Below are 22,645 nucleotides of genomic sequence, written 5' to 3'. Positions count from 1 at the left end.
GTAAATGGTCAGTACTCCTAATTTTCTATGTCAGGTATTTATCAAAGGAAAAAGTTTCAAATGTTTATGGGTGGAGAAGAGAAGCCTTCAACTTCTGTAGGTCAGCTTTTGGAAGTCTATATGCTATGAACGTACAAAATGGTTCACACATTCTTCTTTCTGAGCTTTACCTCCATTTATGTTTCAGTATTTTACATGGATGTGCTGCCAGGTAAAAAGAAATGTCAGGTTAGTCAAAAACAAGAGTTTTAAATAAATAAGAGGGAAAAATACAACTTTGCCGTGTTGTCCCCTGAATAAGCAACAGAGATTCCTGAGCTGTTTATTTAAACCCTGAGGTTTGGCTTCAACACATGAACATTAACATCATTTTTGAGTAGTCATAATTTCTTTTCTCAGTCTGGCATCAGTCAAATTCAAGAAAGACTGGAAGCAGCATTTAAAGACCACGATGCCGTTCTAGATGGCAAAGCCTGCCCTGCCCTGCGCCCAGCCCTCCCTTGACCACCCAGCAGCCTGGGCCTGGGGCCTTCAGCACCAGGTCATCCTTGACCTGACTCACCCCACCTGGACCCAGGGCAGTCTCTGGGCCTCTGCTTCCTTTTAGTGCCTGAAGCTCCTCCTTGAACCTAAAGCGCAGACAAAGGGGTCCCACCTAAACCTGGGTCAGCTTCCCTGGCCTCGCTGGCTAGCAAGTAACACTATGGCTTCTTGCAGGTACCCTGCAAGGAGTCTGTATCACTAAGCCCTTTGTTGCCTGAACCTGGGAAGTCAGCTGAGACTCCAACCCCCCTTCAAGTGTAATTCTGCTTCTTTACTCCACACCAACCCTGGCACAGTTGTACCCCTTCCTCTGGCTATCCCAAAAGATCTCTTCACACCAAATCATTCACCAGGTCAGCAACGCTACTGGAGACTTTACTGGAGGGGCTCAAGAGGAAGAGGGGGTGTGGCGCACACCGCTCAGCACCCAGCTTCCCGGCTCTCCCTGGCTGCCATCCATGTCTTGGGATGTCAGCATCGTCCCCCAAAAAGGACATTTAAATACGATTGAATACAACTGCTCCCATGCAGAAAGATATGGATGGGCACCCGGAAGTAGAGTAATTGCTTCCGGTTCACTCAGCTGATAAGACTCATAATCGGAATTTGAGCCCAGGTCTGCCTGAAGTCCCACTCCAATATGTCAAGCTGTCTCTCCAGGACGGAGTCACCTGCCTGGCACCTCATTTCTTCCTGTCTTCTTAGTCCCTTTCCTCAGGCTGACCTGGTCCCTGATTTCATCCCAACAGCTGGGGCCCTATTACTGACTGTGGGCTCCCTGACCCCTTGCACACACTGCCCGGGGGTCCCCACTCTGCCCACCTCCCTGCTGTGCCTGTCCTTCCCTCTGAAGAGGACTGATCACTGGGCCTGCCTCCCATCTGCTGTCGCACTTTCTCTGTCCATCTTTTTTTTTTTTCCCGGCCGCGCCTTTTGGCATGCGCGATCTTAGTTCCCCAACCAGGGATTGAACCCGTGCCCCCTGCATTGGGAGCTCGGAGTCTTAACCACTGGACCACCAGGGAATTCCTCTCTGTCCGTCTTACTGGACCTCTTCCCATCCCCTGTGGCTGGGCCCCTTCCCTGCGCTCTGGGCCACCTCCCATCCTGCTCGGTGCCCAAGGCAGCCGCCACGGGGCCATGCTGACGGTGTTCATTGTTTTCAGAAGACAACGAATCTCTCATCTCTTCCTTTCTTGTCCTTCCTCTTGGCCTGTCGCAGGCAAAGGACATCTGCCCTCCTAAGAAGGATGGTTTCTCCACTGTCCGTAATGAGCAGGCGGCTCCAGGAAGGACCTCAAAATCGCCAGCGTTTAATGGAGTGGCCAAGACCTCTCCTTCTCCCTTCTCTCCTCTTGACTCCTTGTCTGTTGGCTGAGAGGAGAGCCGCGCTGGGAAAGGTTTCTGGCGGATCCATTTTCTCCCCACTTCCTCGGACTTTCCCGTGCAAAGCTAAAAAAAGCAATTCATCTCTGTGCTCAAACTAAAAGACAGAAGCTGACTCCCACCATCTGGGCAAGGAGATGGGGGGTCTTGCTCATTGTGTGCAGGTGTGGAGGCCCCCAGCCTCAGGGAGGAAACAGAAATAGCTCGAAGGAGCTGGAAGGGACCCTCAGGAGGGGGCTGGTAGGCATCTAGTGTCCAAGAAGATAGACACCATTATCACAGGTATCAACACAAATATTACAGCAGGAGCTGAAATTCTCAGACAATCTGGCAGCCACTTGGGACTTTCCGAAGGGTCTCACGTGGTCCACCAGCGTGTGTGACCCTGGACCACATCAGCAACGCAGCCCCCAAGCTGTGGAGGCTACAGATCAAATTGAAAGTCACCCCTGGGGGTACTTCCCTGGTGGTCCGGTGGGTAAGACTCTGCACTCCCAGTGCAGGGGGTCCAGGTTCAATCCCTGGTCGGGGAACTAGATCCCACATGCATGCCACAACTAAGAAGTCCGCATGCTGCAACTAAAGATCCTGCATGCCACATCTAAGACCCGGCGCAGCCTAAATAAATAAATAAATACCGAAAAAACCAATTGCATGATACCTACACATAATTAAAAAAAGAAAGAAAGAGAAAAAGAAAGTCACTGGGGACTCTGGGCCTGTGCTGAAGAGCTGTGATATGTGCGGCTCCCTGGAATGAGCCAATCTCGCCATCGCTGTTCCATCACTTGTGTCTTCCCACCTCTTCCCAGCCTGGCCCCCCGCAGTGCCTTCTCCTCCTCTCAGTTTCCTATTGTCTGCACCAGCCACTGGGCGTTTAATCAGGTGTGGTCTTGCGGTACTCCCAGCATCCTATATGGAACTTCTACCTGCTGCATTATTCTTTAAACAGGTGTGTGTGTGTGTGTGTGTGTGTGTGTGTGTATGTGTATGTCCTGGTGTGGGAGCTCCTGTTGGGAGCAGTGGGTAAGCTCTGCAGAGTTGAGGAGACACAAGCTTGGAGTCAGAGAGGCTCGGCCCCTCGTTCTGGTCTGGCTCTGCATAAGGGACAAGTCTTTCTGAGACACCCCTTTAAGGTATGGTGGATAACACTGGACTGGAAGGAACTGGTCTCTTCTCTAATTTGTCTGCAGTGAGGTAGTTCCAGGGATAAGTCCAGGAATTATTGGGGAAAAAAAATAGAAGCAACTATACTCCAATAAAAATTAATCCAAAAAAAAATAGAGCAGGCTTTAAAAATACATTTTTAGAGATTCCAGGGAAGCAAGTAAGCTAGAAAATGTAATCAGGGTAAGGACCTGGGTGGTTAGAGGATAGATGATAGATTGATGATAGATGATAGATAGATAGATAGATAGATAGATAGATAGATAGACAGATGCTGTCTATAGCCAGAGAATTAAGAAAGATTCACGTTTAGGTTGGAAAATCAGGACACTTTCCCGAGGTGGCCCAGAAAAATTTCCAGTGAAGAAAGAAAATTGAGAAGCCACCTGATTTTTAAGAGCTGTTCATGAAGATGTAAGAGGTCATTCCACCAGGTCACAACTCCTTGGGCTCAAAACCAAAAGATACTGTTTAGAACCCCTAAAGTAGCATCATCCCATGAGTGAGGTGAAAGGTAACAGTGGCTAAGAAAAGATCTCCTGAATCACTATGAATAAGGAAATGGATGTCTGTAACTTACCTTCCTGTACCCAATATCTGCTCACTCCTCTACAAAAAGCTTTTGGTCAAAAATGGCTAATGGACCTGATGGATCCTCCTTCCCCTCTGCCTTCTCCACTCCCTCCCCTCAATTCAGGTGGCCCTTCTCTCCTCTAAACCCCCAGGGTTCCTTATTTGAACATCTCATAACATTGAACTAGTTAGCTGTGCACATACCTGTGTTTGTCAGAAAAATGGCCCCCAAGGACGCCCACATCCTCATGCCCGGAGAGACTTTGAAGGCGCAATAAGGAGCTGGGGATGGGGAGATTCTCTGAATTATCTGCGTGGGCCCCATGTAATCACACAAATCCTTTAAAAAATTTTTTTTCAAAAAGAACCTTTCATGCTGTAGTCAGTAAGAAGGGTATGTGATGACAGAGAAATGCATCCTAGCTGGTTTTAAAGACCGAGGAAGGGAGCCACAAGCCAAGGAATGCAGGCAGTTTCTGGAGGCCAGGAAAGACAAGGAAATGGAATCGCCTCTAAACCCTCCAGAAAGGAATGCAGCCTCAATCGCATCGTGATTTTCGCCCAGTCTGACTTCTGATCTCGGAAATACAAGACAGCAAGGAAACAATATACTCTCCCCGCAATGGACTGCAGGCCTTCTGAAAACAGGTGTCTTTTTCTGTTTCCTCAATCGTTACACCTGTGCCATCAATAAATACACGTTGGAAGAATGAACACATGGACAAATGAAGGATATATGTACACAGAGCTTACCACCAAGGACGGCACTGGACCAAAGGAAAGGCAACAACCTCAAGGTCACAGAGAAAATAGGCTCTTGAGCCCTTGGGTGGGGAGGTTGAATGCTGCCACCTGTGACCTCCTTTTGCTGAGTGTCCTGCCCCTTTGGTTATGTAGGAGAATGATACACACATAGGGGAAAAAATTCCAGAGAAAGATGAGACCGTATCTAATTAAGCACTAAATGGAAGAAAAGGGCTGTGCGAAGGTAGGATGAAGAGAAATTGAGTCTGGAAAGGGTTACTGATGAACCTGGACTTGCTCTGGACTTTGCAGGGCGGCCAGGATTGGTTACGTGGAGGAGGTGGTAGGGCTGACTCCAGGAGACTGGCTTTGCCAGGAGTTGAATCATAACAAAGAATAGTTACATAGTAGAAACAGCCTCCATCTACTGAGTTCTTCCCAAATGCATCAGCTCACATAATCCTCCCAAAGACCCTCCAAAGTGGTGTAAAAGACATCTTGAAACCTTTTGACGTTTGTGTTCTTGGTTGTCCAGCATCTGATCCCCCTTCTCAGGTGTGGGGAGGTTCTCCCTCTACGAGCTTTGGGTTCCCTTTCTCGCACTGTTGACAAGACCCTTTGCTGCAGAGCCCAGACCCTTGCTTTCTCCTCCCCCACTCCACCCCCCACCCCCGGCAACCAGGACATGGACATGTGACCTGGTATAACCATCAGATTTTAATCAGGAATAAGTGGCAGAAAGAAAGCGGACAGGGAGAATTTGTTCCAGCAGCAGCCCTAGTAGCAACATCTGGATTCCAGAGGCAGTAGGGCAGATGGATCTTCCCTTGTTTCCAGCATGTTTTCTGAGCCTGGTTTGATCCAGCCTTCTCAGTGATTCTTTGAGCTACTCAAATCCCATTAGAAAAGTCTTTCTGTACCTCAGTTCGTCAGAATAAATCCCTGTTATTTACAACCAAGAACCCTGGCTGATACAGTAGATTAAAATTCTTATATTGCAGGTTAGGAATTTGAGGCTCAGAGAGGTGAAGTGACTTGCCCAAGGTCACACAGCTAATACCTGTTTGATTATAAAGCTTGTGTTCTTAACAGTACTACTCATTAAATGTTCAAAATGAGAATTGGATTATAAAAGTCTTCTTTTGTGGATACTTCATAGATGGTATTTTTTTCTAAGGGATAATTAGGATAAAACAATTATATAGCTGGAGATAGTATGTATCAGTACAAACTTTGTAAAAGGCAAACTGGGACTATGTACCAAGCCCCTTAAGGTGTTCAAGCCCTTTGAGTTAATGATTCCATTTCTGGGCTCTGTCCCAAGGCAGTGTTTCTTAACCTTTTCTTTTTATTATGGCCCATTATTAGGTAATATACTTAGACACTTTTCTCCTTGTCTCCCCCAACCATTTTATACCACAGATATATTATATGTTGTTTTTTTAAATTTATTTATTTTTGGCTGCGTTGGGTCTTCGTTGCTGACAGGGCTTTCTGTAGTTGCAGCACACAGGGGCTACTCTTTGTTGCGGTGCGTGGGCTTCTCATTGCGGTGACTTCTCTTGCTGTGGAGCACAGGCTCTAGGCGCACGGGCTTCAGTAGTTGTGGCACTCGGGCTCAGTAGTTGTGGCGCACGGGCTTAGTTGCTCCACGGCATGTGGGATCTTCCCGGACCAGGGCTCGAACCCGTGTCCCCTGCATTGGCTGGCGGATTCTTAACCACTGCGCCACCAGGGAAGTCCAAGATACACTATATGTTTATGTATTGCATTTATATCTGTGCTTTATCCATTAAAAGAGTAAGATTTATTTTACCCCCAAGAATCAGCTTTAGTTCCCTTAAGGGCGATTATCACTAGAGTTCATGTTCTAGGTAAAGAAATTCATGTACAAAGATGTTCAATACACATTAATTAAATAGTTAACAACTGAAGATGCACAGCAAAGTGGAATAATATATCTACCAATTTGAATATTGGCCATTTGAAATGATCTTCAGTGAATAAAAACCTGCCATTTAGAAAGTTTAAATATACTTCATAAACAACTCAAGTGAAATAGGAGATCTAAATTGAGGACATAGAAAATTTAGAAAGTACTATTAGTAAAAATACACTACTGCCCAAACAGACTTTTCCCAAGGAAAAATCATTGCCTGAAACATTTACATTATTAAATTGCAAAAACATACATAAATAAAAGCAATTTGAGTTTAATTCAAGAAGTTAAAAAAGGGCAATGATAATAAAGTCTACAAAGTTTGTGATAACTTTTAAAATGCTTATATTAACTGAAAATTCTAAAAACCAGGATAAAATTATTTTGATTACATGGTTAAAACTTGATGAAACAAACAAAAATATCATAGATTAAAATATGAACAAGATATCATATGATCATGAGAGTGGGGGCTTTGAATAGTTTGATTGTGGACAATTTTTTCTTCCTTATACTTTGCCATATTTTCTAACTTTTTAAAAAATAAATTTATTTATTTTTGCCTGTGTTGGGTCTTTGTTGCTGCGCACGGGCTTTTCTCTAGTTGTGGCGAGCGGGGGCTACTCTTCATTGCAGAGCAGGGGCTACTCTTCGTTGCGGTGCACGGGCTTCTCATTGCAGTGGCTTCTCTTGTTGCGGAGCATGGGCTCTAGGCACGCGGGCTCCAGTAGTTGTGGCTCGCAGGCTCAGTAGTTGTGGCTCACGGGCTCTAGGGTGCAGGCTCAGTAATTGTGGCACATGGGCTTAGTTGCTCTGCGGCATGTGGGACCTTCCTGGACCAGGGATTGAACCTGTGTCCCCTGCATTGGCAGGCAGGTTCTCAACCACTGCACCACCAGGGAAGCCCTCTAACTTTTTATAAAGTGCTTGTATTCCTTTCCAATAGAAAAACAGTTTATGTTTTCCAGGTGGGCTACTTCCCCAAATGGGGTCTGGCTAGGTTATGTAGGCCTGAAGGTCCCCAGAGGGACGGGCGTCTGTTCCACGCTCTCTGCCACTGCCTCACTCTCTCCCTTGCTTAACACACTATCCCCACTCCCAGATGCCAAATGTACCACTGAACCAGTGAGTGGAGATGCGGGAGCCTTGAGAAGGGGAATTTTCTGTGGTTGAAGCAAGTCTGCTGGCAGCTCAGGAACTTCCGTCCACCCAACGTGGGGAGGCTCAGGAACCCAGGGCAAGTCTGTTGGGTCCCAAACCTCTGGACAGGTTTTTACAGGCTGACATCTGAGCCCATCCTGGAGAGAGGCATTCCATCCACCACGCCGCTGGTGAGATAATGGGTGTGAATGCTCTCCTCTCCCTGGGGCTGAAGTGACCTCGTACAATGACACAAGCAGCAGAACGGGCACTCTCGGCCAGCAGGCACCACCGAGGCAGGTTGATCGCCTCTAATGACGAGCATCACGCCCGCTGTAGGGCCTGGGTCCCGTCAGCTCTGAAAAGTCAGTGCTTCAAAATGTCATTTAGCGTCCCTGGGGCATTAAGTCACTTCAGATCCAGGCAGATGCTCCCAGCGCCCAACTCAAAGCCTAGAAGAGCCTTGGCCCTTTGCCTGGTCATGTGGCCTGAGATCAGGGGAAGCCTGGACTATCTCTGGCCTAGGTGCACTGCCTGGCTCTAGAGGAAAACACCTGCTAGGGACTGAGTTGTGTCCCATGTACTGTGTTTGGTGAAGCTTTTACCCCTGAGGTGACAGTATGTGGATACAGGGCCTTTAGGAGATAACTAAGGCTAAAGGACGGCTTAAGAGTGGGGCCCTAACCCAATAGGATTGGTGACCTTATAATAGGAATTTCCCTCTCTCTCTCTCTCTCTCTTCCACTGTGTGAGGACAGCGCAGGAAGGCAACTGTCTGCAAGCCAGGAAGAGAGATCTCACCAGAAACCAAACCTTGCCAGACCTTGATCTTGGACTTTCCAGCCTCCAGAACTGTGAGAGAAGAAATTTCTGTTGTTTAAGCCATGCAGTCTGTAGTAGTTTGTTACAGCAGCCTGAGCTGACTAAAACAATTTCCTTCACAAGTGGGGACATGAGGATACTTCCCCTCCAGCTACTCAGTGGGCCCCAAAGAGAATCTTCCCGACTCACCCCTTCCTCCATGCCTGAACCTTTGCTTGGACCCTCCTCCATTCTCACCTGGAAGCCCCTGCAGGTTCCTCAAGGCTCCCTCCACAGGCTCATACCACTCCAAAGTGCCCACCTCCATCTGATCACGTCCCATCATTTACAGGACAGAGACCACACTCAAAGGTGACCGGGCAGCTATTCTTGTCTGCCTTGCTGACTGTGGCTGGCCTGCATGCACCCAGCCCTGCAGAACCCTTTCAGGCCTTGTGTGCACTGATGCTCCCTCTCCCCAAGCCCCTCTCTTCTCTCTTCTTCATCCTTCTCCTCTCGGTCCTCCAGGCCTGAGCCCAGGGAAGCTTCTCCGGGAAGTTCTTCCTGACAGCGCCCTGCAGTCTGTGCTGGGAGCCTGCTCTTCCCCCCTAGGAGCACTTACCTACTGACTTGGAATCGTCTACATGTCTGCTACTCTCACCCACCCGCTCTCCCTACCTGGCGGGCTGTAAGCTCGTAAAGGTCAGAAACCTTATCCTGTCTCGTCACAGTGTCCCCAAACTTACACTGCTGGGTGTTTATTAGATGGTCGGGGAGAGCTCAGGAGACATGTAAGTGACCAAGTTCTCCTTTGGGGGTGGAGGGGTCCCCACCATCCAGGTGTAAAAAATGCAGGGGAGGCTCCTCCCTAGCCATCAGCATTCGCCCCTCCGCTGCAGGGTCTTCTGTGCTCTCTCTTTTCCCATGTTACCTCCACCTGAAGCTGGCAATACAAACGCCCTCTCATTCGGCACATTAATTTTTTTTGACATCTTTATTGGAGTATAATTGCTTTACAATTGTGTGTTAGTTTCTGCTGTATAACAAAGTGAATCAGCTATACATATACATATATCCCCATATCTCCTCCCTCTTGCGTCTCCCTCCCACCCTCCCTATCCCACCCCTCTAGGTGGTCACAAAGCACTGAGCTGATCCCCCTGTGCTATGCAGCTGCTTCCCACTAGTTATCTATTTTACATTTGGTAGTGTATATATGTCCATGCCACTCTCTCACTTCATCCCAGCTTACCCTTCCCCCCTCCCCATATCCTCAAGTCCATTCTCTACCTCTCCATCTTTATTCCTGTCCTGCCCCTAGGTTCTTCAGAACCATTTTTTTTTTTTAAGATTCCTTATATGTGTGTTAGCATACAGTATTTGTTTTTCTCTTTCTGACTTGCTTCACTCGGTATGACAGTCTCTAGGTCCATCCACCTCACTACAAATAACTTAATTTCGTTTCTTTCTTTTTTACATCTTTATTGGAGTATAATTGCTAAACAATGGTGTGTTAGTTTCTGCTTTATAACAAAATGAATCAGTTATACATATACATATGTTCCCATATCCCCTCCCTCTTGCGTCTCCCTCCCACCCTCCCTATCCCACCTCTCCAGGCAGTCACAAAGCACCGAGCTGATCTCCCTGTGCTATGCGGCTGCTTCCCACTAGCTATCTACCTTACGTTTGGTAGTGTATATATGTCCATGCCTCTCTTTCGCTTTGTCACAGCTTACCCTTCCCCCTCCCCATATCCTCAAGTCCATTCTCTCGTAGGTCTGTGTCTTTATTCCTGTCTTACCCCTATGATCTTCATGACATTTTTTTTTCTTAAATTCCATATATATGTGTCAGCATACAGTATTTGTCTTTCTCTTTCTGACTTATTTCACTCTGTATGACAGACTCTAGGTCCATCCACCTCATTACAAATAGCTCAATTTCGTTTCTTTTTATGGCTGAGTAAAATTCCATTGTATATATGTGCCACATCTTCTTTATCCATTCATCTGTCGATGGACACTTAGGTTGCTTCCATGTCCTGGCTATTGTAAATAGTGCTGCAATGAACATTGTGGTACATGACTCTTTTTGAATTATGGTTTTCTCAGGGTATATGCCCAGTAGTGGGATTGCTGGGTCATATGGTAGTTCTATTTTTAGTTTTTTAAGGAAACTCCATACTGTTCTCCATAGTGGCTGTATCAGTCTACACTCCCACCAACAGTGCAAGAGGGTTCCCTTTTCTCCACACCCTCTCCTGCATTTATTGTTTGTAGATTTTTTGATGATGGCCATTCTGACTGGTGTGAGGTGATACTTTATTGTAGTTTTGATTTGCATTTCTCTAATGATTAGTGATGTTGAGCATCCTTTCATGTGTTTGTTGGCAATCTGTATATCTTCTTGGGAGAAATGTCTATTTAGGTCTCCTACCCATTTTTGGATTGGATTGTTTGTTTTTTTGACATTGAGCTTCATGAGCTGCTTGTAAATTTTGGAGATTAATCCTTTGTCAGTTACTTCATTGGCAAATATTTTCTCTCATTCTGAGGGTTGTATTTTCGTCTTGTTTATAGTTTCCTTTGCCGTGCAAAACTTTTAAGTTTCATTAGGTCCCATTTGTTTATTTTTGTTTTTATTTCCATTTCTCTAGGAAGTGGGTCAAAAAGGATCTTGCTGTGATTTATGTCATAGAGTGTTCTGCCTATATTTTCATCTAAGAGTTTTATAGTATCTGGCCCTACATTTAGGTCTTTAATCCATTTTGAGTTTATTTTTGTGTATGGTGTTAGCAAGTGTTCTAATTTCATTCTTTTACATATATAGCTGTCCAGTTTTCCCAGAACCACTTATTGAAGAGGCTGTCTTTTCTCCATTGTATATTCTTCCCTCCTTTATCAAAAATAAGGTGACCATATGTGTGTGGGTTTACCTCTGGGCTTTCTATCCTGTTCCATTGATCTATATTTCTGTTTTTGTGCCAGTACCATACTGTCTTGATTACTGTAACTTTCTGGTATAGTCTGAAGTCCGGGAGCCTGATTCCTCCAGCTCTGTTTTTCTTTCTCAAGATTTCTTTGGCTATTCGGGGTCTTTTGTGTTTCCATACAAATTGTGCAATTTTTTGTTCTAGTTCTGTGCAAAATGCCCTTGGTAGTTTGATAGGGATTGCATTGAATCTGTAGATTACTTTGGATAGTATAGTCATTTTCACAATGTTGATTCTTCCAATCCAAGAACATGGTATATCTCTCCATCTGCTTGTATCATCTTTAATTTCTTTCACCGGTGTCTTATAGTTTTCTGCATACAGGTCTTTTGTCTCCCTAGGTAGGTTTATTCCTAGGTATTTTATTCTTTTTATTGCAATGGTAACTGGGAAAGTTTCCTTAACTTCTCCTTCAGATTTTTCATCATTAGTGTATAGGAATGCAACAGATTTCTGTGCAATAATTTTGTATCCTGCTACTATACCAAATTCATTGATTAGCTCTAGTACTTTTCTGGTAGCATCTTTAGGATTCTCTATGTATAGTATCATGTCATCTGCAAACAGTGACAGCTTTACTTCTTCTTTTCTGATTTGGATTCCTTTTATTTCTTTTTCTCCTCTGACTGCTGTGGCTAAAACTTCCAAAACTATGTTGAATAATAGTGGTGAGAGTGGACAACCTTGTCTTGTTCCTTATCTTAGAGGAAATGCTTTCAGTTTTTCACCATTGAGAATGATGTTGGCTATGGGTTTGTCATATATGGTCTTCATTATGTTGAGATAAGTTCCCTGTATGCCTTCTTTCTGGAGGGTTTTTATCATAAATGGGTGTTGAATCTTTGAAAAGGTGTCGAAAGCTTTTTCTGCATCTATTGAGATGATCATATGGCTTTTATCCTTCAGTATGTTAATATGATGTATCACATTGATTGATTTGTGTATATTGAAGAATCCTTGCATTTCTGGGATAAACCCCACTTGATCATGGTGTATGATCCTTTTAATGTGCTGTTGGATTCTGTTTGCTAGTATTTTGTTGAGGATTTTTGCATCTATGTTCATCAGTGATATTGGCCTGTAGTTTTCTTTTTTGTGACATCTTTTGTTTTGGTATCAGGGTGATGGTGGCCTCGTAGAATGAGTTTGGGAGTGTTCCTCCCTCTGCTATATTTTGGAAGAGTTTGAGAAGGATAGGTGTTAGCTCTTCTCTAAATGTTTGATAGAATTTGCCTGTGAAGCCATCTGGTCCTGGGCTTTTGTTTGTTGGAGTATGTTTAATCACAGTCTCAATTTCAGTGCTTGTGATTGGTCTGTTTATATTTTCTATTTCTTCCTGGTTCAGTGTCAGAAGGTTGTGCTTTTCTAAGAATGTGTCCATTTCTTCCAGGTTGTCCATTTTATTGACATATAGTTGCTTGTAGTAATCTCTCATGATCCTTTGTATTTCTGCAGTGTCAGTTGTTACTTCTCCTTTTTTATTTCTAATTCTATTGATTTGAGTCTTCTCCCTTTTTTTCTTGATGAGTCTGGCTAATGGTTTATGAATTTTGCTTATCTTCTCAAAGAAACAGCTTTTAGTTTTATTGATCTTTGCTATTGTTTCCTTCATTTCTTTTCCATTTATTTCTGATCTGATCTTTATGATTTCTTTCCTTCTGCTGACTTTGGAGTTTTTTTGTTCCTTTTTCTGTAATTGCTTTAGGTGTAAGATTAGGTGGTTTACTTGAGATTTTTCTTGTTTCTTGAGGTAGAAGTTTATTGCTATAAACTTCCCTCTTAGAACTGCTTTTGCTGCATCCCATAGGTTTTGGGCCGTCCTGTTTCCATTGTCATTTGTCTCTAGGTATTTTTTGATTTCCTCTTTGATTTCTTCAGTGATCTCTTGGTTATTTAGTAGCATATTGTTTAGACTCCATGTGTCTGTATTTTTTATGGATTTTTTCCTGTGATTGATATCTAGTCTCATAGCATTGCGGTCGGAAATGATACTTGATATGATTTCAATTTTCTTAAATTTACTAAGGCTTGATTTGTGACCCAAGATATGATCTATCCTGGAGAATGTTCCATGAGCACTTGATAAGAAAGTGTATCCTGTTGTTTTTGGATGGAATGTCCTATAAATATCAATTAAGTCCATCTTGTTTAATATCATTTAAAGCTTGTGTTTCCTTATTTTTTTCATTTTGAATGATCTGTCCATTGGTGAAAGTGGGTTGTTAATGTCCCCTACTATGATTGTGTTACTGTTGATTTCCCCTTTTATGGCTGTTAGCATCTGCCTTATGTATTGAGGTACTCCTATGTTGGGTGCATAAATATTTACAGTTGTTATATCTTCTTCTTGGATTGATGTGTTAATCATTATGTAGTGTCCTTCTTTGTCTCTTGTAATAGTCTTTATTTTAAAGTTTATTTTGTCTGATATGAGAATTGCTACTACAGCTTTCTTTTAATTTCCATTTGCATGGAATATCTTTTTCTATCCCCTCACTTTCAGTCCGTATGTGTCCCTAGGTCTGAAGTGGGTCTCTTGCAGACAGCATATGTACGGGTCTTGTTTTCGTATCCATTCAGCCAGTCTATGTCTTTTGGATGGAGCATTTAATCCATTTACATTTAAGGTAGTCATCGATATGTATGTTCCTATTACCATTTTTGTAATTGTTCTGGGTTTGTTATTGTAGGTCTTTTCTGTCTCTTGTGTTTCGTGCCTAGAGAAGTTCCTGTAGCATTTGTTGTAAAGCTGGTTTGGTGGTGCTGAATTCTCTTAGCTTTTGCTTCTCTGTACAGGTTTTAAGTTCTCTGTCGAATCTGAATGAGATCCCTGCTGGGGAGAGTAACCTTGGTTGTAGGTTTTCCCCTTTCATCACTTTAAATATGTCCTGCCACTTCCTTCTGGCTTGCAGAGTTTCTGCTGAAAGATCAGCAGTTAAGCTTATGGGGATTCCCTTGTATGTTATTTGTTGTTCTTCCCTTGCTGCTTTTAATATTTTTTCTTTGTATTTAATTTTTGATAGTTTGATTAATATGTGTCTTGGCATGTTTCTCCTTGTATTTATCCTCTATGGGAATCTCTGTGCTTCCTGGACTTGATTGACTATTTCCTTTCCCATATTAGAGAAGTTTTCAACTATAGTCTCTTCAAATATTTTCTCAGTCCCTTTCTTTTTCTCTTCTTCTTCTGGGACCCGTATAATTCAAATGTTGGTGCATTTAATGTTGTCCCAGAGGTCTCTGAGACTGTCCTCAATTCTTTTCATTCTTTTTTCTTTATTCTGCTCTGCAGTAGTTATTTCCACTATTTTATCTTCCAGTTCACTTATCCATTCTTCTGCCTCAGTTATTCTGTTATTGATTCCTACTAGAGAATTTTTAATTTCATTTATTGTGTGGTTCATCATTGTTTGTTGCTCTCTAGTTCTTCTAGGTCCTTGTTAAACATTTCTTGTATTTTCTCCGTTCTATTTCCAAGATTTTGGATCATCTTTGCTATCATTACTCTGAATTCTTTTTCAGGTAGACTGCCTATTTCCTCTTCATTTGTTTGGTCTGGTGGGTTTTTACCTTGCTCCTTCATCTGCTGGTGTTTCTCTGTCTTCTCATTTTGCTTAACTTACTGTGTTTGGGACCTCCTTTTTGCAGGCTGCAGGTTCCTAGTTCCCATTGTTTTTGGTGTCTTTCCCCAGTGGCTAAGATTGGTTCAGTGGGTTGTGTAGGCTTCCTGGTGGAGAGGACTGGTGCCTGTGTTCTGGTGGATGAGGCTGGATCTTGTCTTTCTGGTGGGCAAGACTGCATCCAGTGGTGTGTTTTGGGGTGTCTGTGACCTTATTATGATTTTAGGCAGCCTCTCTGATAATGGTTGGGGTTGTGTTCCTGTCTTGCTAGTTCTTTGGCATGGGCTGTACAGCACTGTAGTTTGCTGGTCGCTGAGTGGAGCTGGGTCTTAGCTTTGAGATGGAGATCTGTGGGAGAGCTTTCGCCGTTTGATGTTATGTGGAGCCGGGAGGTCTCTAGTGGACCAATGTCCTGAACTCGGCTCTCGCACCTCAGAGGCACAGGCCTGACACCTGGTCGGAGCACCAAGACCCTGTCAGCCACATGGCTCAGAAGAAAAGGGAGAAAAAATCAAAGAAATAAAATAAAATAAAGTTATTAAAATAAAAAATAAATTATTAAAAAGAAACAAATTAAAAAGTAATAATAAAAAGAAAGAAAGAAAGGGCTTCCCTGGTGGTGCAGTGGTTGAGAGTCCGCCTGCTGATGCAGGGGACACAGGTTCGTGCCCCGGTCCAGGAAGATCCCACATGCCACGGAGCGGCTGGGCCTGTGAGCCATGGCCGCTGAGCCTGCGCATCCGGAGCCTGTGCTCCCCAATGGGAGAGGCCACAACAGTGAGAGGCCCGTGTACCACAAAAAAAAAAAAAAAAAAAAAAGAAAGAAAGAAAGAAAGTAGACAGGAACCAAACCAAAAAACAAATCCCCCAATGATAACAAGTGTTAAAAGCTATACAAAAACAAAAAAAACCCCGGACAGACAGAGCCCTAGGACAAATGGTAAAAGCAAAACTATACAGACAAAATCACACAAAGAAGCATACACATACACACTCACAAAAAGAGAAAAGGGAAAAACATATATATATATTGAATGTCATTCAAATGGTCCTTCTTTAGCTTTTGTTCTAGGTTGGGTACAAACTTAATTATTCCTTTCTGAGAAGCTCAAGTACTGTCTTCTTCAGTGAAGAATGTTGCAATAGTCTGGATGAGGAAGTATCTTGAGCAGGACAGTGATTCTCCCATGGCAAAGTTTAGCTTTTTCACTCTGTAAGAATAACCTCAGCCATTTTTCCAAACACGAAAACTCAACTTCATGCTCTGCAAGAAAACTGTAACTCTGGTGCTGTTTGACCACAGTGCAATGAGCTTCTGAGCTCTATTAACTCCCCAGCCTCCAGGACCCTTCAGTGGCAGCCTGTGTGGCTACATCAGTGGCACTTCGTTGAAATCTTGAGACCCTAAGGATCCTGCTGCTGTCTATATTTCAAAAGGGAGCCCAAATCCAGGCCAGTGTGTTGTTAGTTGCACAGTTTCTAAACCAGAGGCTTCGGTAGTCAAGGGATGTGCTTTTATTTCTGAATCTCTCCTGTGAGCCCCTTGAGCTCACCGCTTTCTTGCTGGTGGCGGGTGAGGCCCTACTCATTCCTAGCTCTGCAGCTTTTATGTCATGAGCTTTCAAACTTTCTTTGAGCAGCTCTTTTTCCTGGTTGGGTCCAGAAACTGGCTCTTCGTCACATTCTAAATGAACACCAACCACAAACCTTCCACTCTGATAAATCCACAGCTGCAACATTAAACAAGATGATATGGTGGGTGCCCCGAGCAATAAGCAAGCAAACATATTATAGCATGTAAAATTAAAAAAAGAGTTTTTAAACCAGGGGCACAACATCAGTCTCATGGCACTGAACTGTGTCCCAAGCATAAGCCTGCGTTACCTAATGAGCTGGGCTTGCATCTGAGCATTAAACCTCCTTCCAGGGGCACCCGCCATATCTTCCCCTCTCTTGCTCTGTCTCTGTTCTTTCCCAAAGCCTGTGGGGCAAGGGTCACTTTCCCTCCCTGTTTGCTTCCTGGCAACCCCTGCCACTCACCTCCAGCCTTGGCTGGACCCTTTCTCCATCACCTCCTAAGCCTACGGAGTAAGGCAGTTCCCCTCTGCACACCAGATGCTCTTGCATTGGCCCCAGCCTGCAGCTCACATCAAGCTCTCTCCAGCTCTAAGGAGGCTCCTTGAGCCACTCAACAGGGAACACGTAAGAACCTTTCTCCTGCATCCCACACCAAAATGCCCCCAATTAAGCTGCACGTCTTTTGTCATCATGCATTCATTCACACACTCATTTCGTCCACTGTTCATTCATCCATCCCCTAATACAGGTACCCCCTGCTTTTCGGAAGTTCGCTTTACACCACTTCACTTTTATAAAATTTCAAGGACTCTTTATTAATATCTATTGCTGCCTAACAAATTACCCGCAAACTCGGTGGCTTTAAACAACACGCATTTATTATCTCACCATGTCTGTGGGGCAACAGTCTGGGCTCGGCTTAGGGGGTTCCTCTCCCATGATTGCCTCTCACAAGGCAGCAACCAAGCTCCAAGGAAGGATCCATTTCCAAGCTCACATGGCTATTGGCAGATTTCTGTTCTTTGGGGGTTTTCGGACTGTGAGCCTCAGTTTCTGGCTGGTTGTCACCTTCAGTTCCTCTTCACATGGTCCTTTCCAACATGGCCAGTGGCCCCACTGAAACATACAAACCAGGAAGGCAATAGAGAGTCTGCCAGCAAGACAGAAGTGACATCTCTCATCACCTTTATCATAATTAGAAGCAAGCTGCTAGGCCAGCCCACGCTCAAGGGGATGGGATTCTACCAGGTAGTGGGGATCATCAGGGCCTCTGAGAGTCTGCCTCCTACAGTCCACTTGGGGAATTGCAGGCAGTCTTGTACGGAGGGCAGTGCAGAAGCAGGACAGTGTGGGCAGGTAGGTAGAGACCCCGAGGGCTTCATAAACCGAGCAAACGAACTAGGGCACCGTCCTGTGAGAGATGGATTCCGCTTCTTTTCTTTTACTTCACCTTTTGGTTTCATTGCGTTTCTGAAAATCACTTCAGCCTCCTTTGCTCCCGGAGACCCTCCTTAGACTTACATGGCCCACAGCGTCAGTTCCCAATCTCTTTTCTGCGTTTCCATCCCCCAACAGGAGTCGGCTCACCTGTCATTTAGAAACACCTCAGTAAGACTGGCACAGGTGCAGCTGAACTCTACTCAACCCCCCTGACCGCAAACAGATGACACCCCCAAACCTATCAGCTAGGCTTCAGTAGAAGGTTGCTTTTGGCTGTCAGAAAAACCAGGACAGATGAGGGGAGGAGAGGGAGGCGGTCAGGCAGGACTGTACCCGCTTTGAGACCCAGCCTCTCCCACTGGTTTCTGAGTTGTTCCCTAATCGTGGTGCTGCCACCAGGCCTCAGTCATTACAAATCCATCAACAGCCCAGCTGTTCAGCGAGCAGCCCCAGAAAAGCCAAAACTTCCCAAACCGCAACCAACTTTCCTTGAGGAAATGGCCTGAAGTCATGATCCCTCATTGCTGGAAATGTCACTTGACTGTGATTGTCACCATGATGACTGTTCTTTCTTTTCATCTAGGTTGAAAAACGTCCACCATTCTAGCTGCTAGAGATTTTTACTGGCTTCCTTACCTTGATCACTTTTCCTGCACGTGTAAGAGAGTGTTCTTGCCAAAGCTCATTTCTCTGGGCTTAATAAACCATTTTATGGGCTACATTTTTTGGCAGAAAGCCCTGTCCTCCATCCTTTGACCTGCGGACTCTGCACGTACAGAACTAGTGCTGAGTAAGCACTACCTGTGCAAATATCAACAGCCATGTCCGAGACATAACCCCAGCTTCCATTCGGAAGCCCTGGGGACTCCTCTCCTGTGATCCTTAGATCCCTTTGGCCTCCATCCTTGCCCCACCCATTAGTAATCTCCTAGGAAAAGGAAGAAAGTTCCATGATTCGTGGATTTTGAGGATTTCCACCCAAGTACTTCTTGCTGTCACCCTCACTGGTTACTGCACATCCATTTGGAGGATGGCCGCCTTTTAAAATGGATCATGACCACTTTCCAAGTGCAACAGCTTTGATCTCTCGGCCAGAGGACATCTGCTCGCCTGTTATGACATTTTTACCTTCTAGGTTCAGGCCAGAATTGTCCCCCTATTCCCCGAGCCCGTCTCCCTGCTGGAGTATCACTCGTTCTCCTCCACCTTTGTTTCCTAGGCTTCGAGTTCTCATCCTCTCGTTCCAACACTTTCGCCTCCTCCCTCCATGTCATATTTTACCTCGGACCAAGAGAAACACTGCGGCTGACAGGCCATCGTGGTGTCTTTGAAGTGTGCTGGCTCTGGCTGGAGACGCAGCTCACTGGAATTTCTTAGAAGCCTTCTTTCCGCTTTGTCTCCTTCTCTGTTTATTCACGGAGGAGAATGTCATGTTCAGGAGGGAAATTACCAGACAGTCAGTTCTCTCTGCGAGTCAGCAGAGGATGCATCTTCCCGCTTCCTCCCCTCCCTCAAAAAGCGACAGTGTTGACCAAAGCCCCCCCGCCACCTTCATCTCCAACCTCATCCCCTCTTCCTGCCAATCCCAGCATATCCCCTTCCTGGGAGAGGGGTTGAGGTTGAAGTCAGGGGTTATCCACCTGCCCAGAAGAGCCTGGCCAGAATCGCCCCCCTAACGATGAAACATTTCCTTTGGTTTCACCTGATCCCCTGTTCCCTTTGCAAAATACAAAGCCAGGCACGGGCCTCAGTGGGTTGCCAGGAGATTTGTTTAACTGCTTCAAAATCATTATTTGCATGCGGGAAAGCTTGGAACAAAAAGCCCTTGTCAGTGTAAAAATGCCGCAGGATTAAGCCTTGGTTTGGGTCCCTTCTGAAAAAGAAGTGCAATTGTACAAATAGCAAGGGCGCCTGAGGGCTAAATGAGCTATCAGGTGACCTGGTAGGCTCGAGAAGAAACCTAATCTGGCTCGCAGCCTCTGTTGTACTCGTACACTGGTCAGTTACGCCTCAAGATTGACCCTTGTTTCTCTGCAAGTCATGCCTTTGTCTCCAATCAGGGGGTGTGCAGTGAGGCCTGCTGGAGGAGCCAGCAAAGATGAGCAAGGGAATGGGACAATCTGAGGATGCAGTCAGTGGGCGCACAGTGCCTCGCACTTACAAGGACCCAGGAAACGTTACTCAGTGAGCCATTTGGGCTACCGAGTCCACACCCACCGGTTACCAAGCCAGGATGAAGAAACGGGAGTTCAGGTAGCCCCCAAGACTCTTGCAAACCTTAATTCAGAGAGGAAGAAACTGACAGAAAACCGTGCCCGCCTTCCAATCCCCACCTCCTGAGAAAGCAGCGTGGTGTCCGGAACAGCAGTGAGTCATAGAACCTTAGTGGGTGTCACCCTACCCTCTCCTGGAAGTGGAGTCCTGGGAGGCAAGGAGAGGGCCCAAGGCCACACCGCAGTCTTTCCCAAATGGATTAAAAGTCTAACTTTCAGTCTGTGACGTTCAGTCACTCAGACGCAAGCTCTAACAACAGCGTCCCTTGAAGGTTTGCTAATAAAAATGAAGTCGTAATTGTAAAGTCCTTACCCAACAGCACTCACGAATGCTCTGCCTGAAGACTAACAAAGCAGAGTGGTAACACCAGGGTAGCCCTGGGTTCCCCACAGAGACCCCAAAGCCAGCACATGGACAACTGAACTTGGTAGCACTGCACCCCCACCCCTCACACCCTCCACCTCCACCAGAGTCCACTCAGTGATCGATGGCCCCTGGTCTGCTTCCTGCTTCTTGCCTGGATTTCTGCCCGCCTGTGACAGCCTTCCCAGCACTCTCCCTGCCTCATCCTCCACTCCTTCCAATCCAATCTTCACAGGGAAGCAAACAGTGAACTGTCCAAAATGCAAACTAGATCCTGTTGTTCCTCTGTTTCAAATCCCTTGATGCTTCCCCAGGTCTAAGCAGGAGAACGTGCAGACTATATCGTGTTGCACAGCCAGCCTTGCGTGATCTGGCCTCTGCCTTCATTTCCAGCCTAATTTCTCCTGTACCTCTGCCCTGCCATGCAGAAATGCCTATAGGCTCTTTAGCACCTCTGTGCCTTTGCCTGTATTATTGCCTCTTCCCACAAGGCCACACCTAACTTTTATCTCCTGAACATGAAGTCTACTCATCCTTCAAGTCTCAGCTCAAAGGCCATCTCCTCCAGGAAGTCCTCCAGTGCCACCATAACTCTTGTAGCAATTTGTGCAAACCCTGATCATGTTGCAGAATTACTGCTCATATTTCAGGGTCTCCATTAAACGGTAAACTCCTGAAGAGCAAGGACAGAACTCTGTCCAACTGTGTACATTCCGGCACATTGCCCGGAACGTAGGGGCTGGTTTATTACCAGAAGAGATGCTGGTTTATTAGAAGAACTGATTTATTGAGCACCTACGATATGCCCAGCACTAGGGCGACAGAAATGAACAAAACAGAAAAAAAAAATCATGGTTTTCTGAAGTTTATATTATAGTGGGATAATAACCAAATGCTTAACCATATAACCAAAGGCATAACTATATAAGGTCAGCCAGTGACAAGTGCTAAGGGGAAAAGTAAAGCAGAATGAGGAGATGGGGGTGAAGGGGTCACTATTTTAGATGGCAGGGGTCAGAGACAGTAACTCTGAGAGGTGACATTTGGGCCTGGACGCAGATGAATAGGGATTCCCGTCATGGGGAGGAGAATGGGGAAGGGTGAGTACCAAGACCCTGGGGTGGGAGTATGTTGGGCGTGTTTGAGGGACAGGAAGGAGGCCCCTGTGTCTGGTGTGCAGGGAAGGAGGGAGGGGAGGAAAAGTCAAGGCTGAAGAAACGGCCAGGCCACATATGCACATCTGAAAGGAGGATTTATTTTAAAGAGAAATAATAAAGACACAATTCAAGAGGGTGGTTATTTACAAGGAGGGAGGGGGGAAGACATGGAGGAGAATATAGGTTGCTGTGAATTACTGTCAATAATCTCGTCCTGGGGTTTACTGGTGGCTTCATGGGTGTTCGTTATAGAGGGAATAAGTAAGCAGCAAAGCCGTGCATGAACCGAAGATGATAAAGAGTCACAAGCCAGGAATGCTCACTAATCTGATTCTGCACACTGGAGAGAGAAAGTAATTCCCCAGGGCTAAAACTTTATTCTGAAATAAATGTCTATATACCTTGTACTTAAGAAGACCCTCTAAGTTAATACCGGCTTCACTGAGAAGTTCTCTCCAAAGGTTTTGGTGGTTTTTCTCCCCCAAGTAACATGGGAGTTGTGGCTGCTGTTCTCAGTTCCTTCTACCCGATGCTCTGAGCAACCTGTGGTTCAGTGTCTGGACCACAGGATCAAGTGCAGGAGAGACCAGGCTCCACGGTGCTGGGCAGGCGCACAGGACAGTGAGCCCTAATGCTGACGCTGGCTCTCACTGGAGGATGTCAGAGCAGTGCAGTGAGGCAGACAGACCCAAGTTCAAGTCCCAGGTCTGCTGCCACTAGTGCACTGACCTTAGGCAAATCCCATGACTTCCTGAGCCTCAGGTTCTCAAGTGTCAACTTGGAGTGTATGAGTCCCGCAGGGACTACTTTGCTGTAGCAGAGAACCACAAACTGGGGGCCTTAAAACCACAGAAATCTCACAGTTCTGTACCCTGGAAGGAGTCAACAGGCCATGTGCCCTCTGAAGGCTCTGGGGAAGGAGCAT

Source organism: Hyperoodon ampullatus, assembly GCF_949752795.1.
Source record: "Hyperoodon ampullatus genome assembly, chromosome: 13".
Lineage (NCBI taxonomy): Eukaryota > Metazoa > Chordata > Mammalia > Artiodactyla > Ziphiidae > Hyperoodon > Hyperoodon ampullatus.
Note: the sequence above shows the minus strand (reverse complement) of the source record.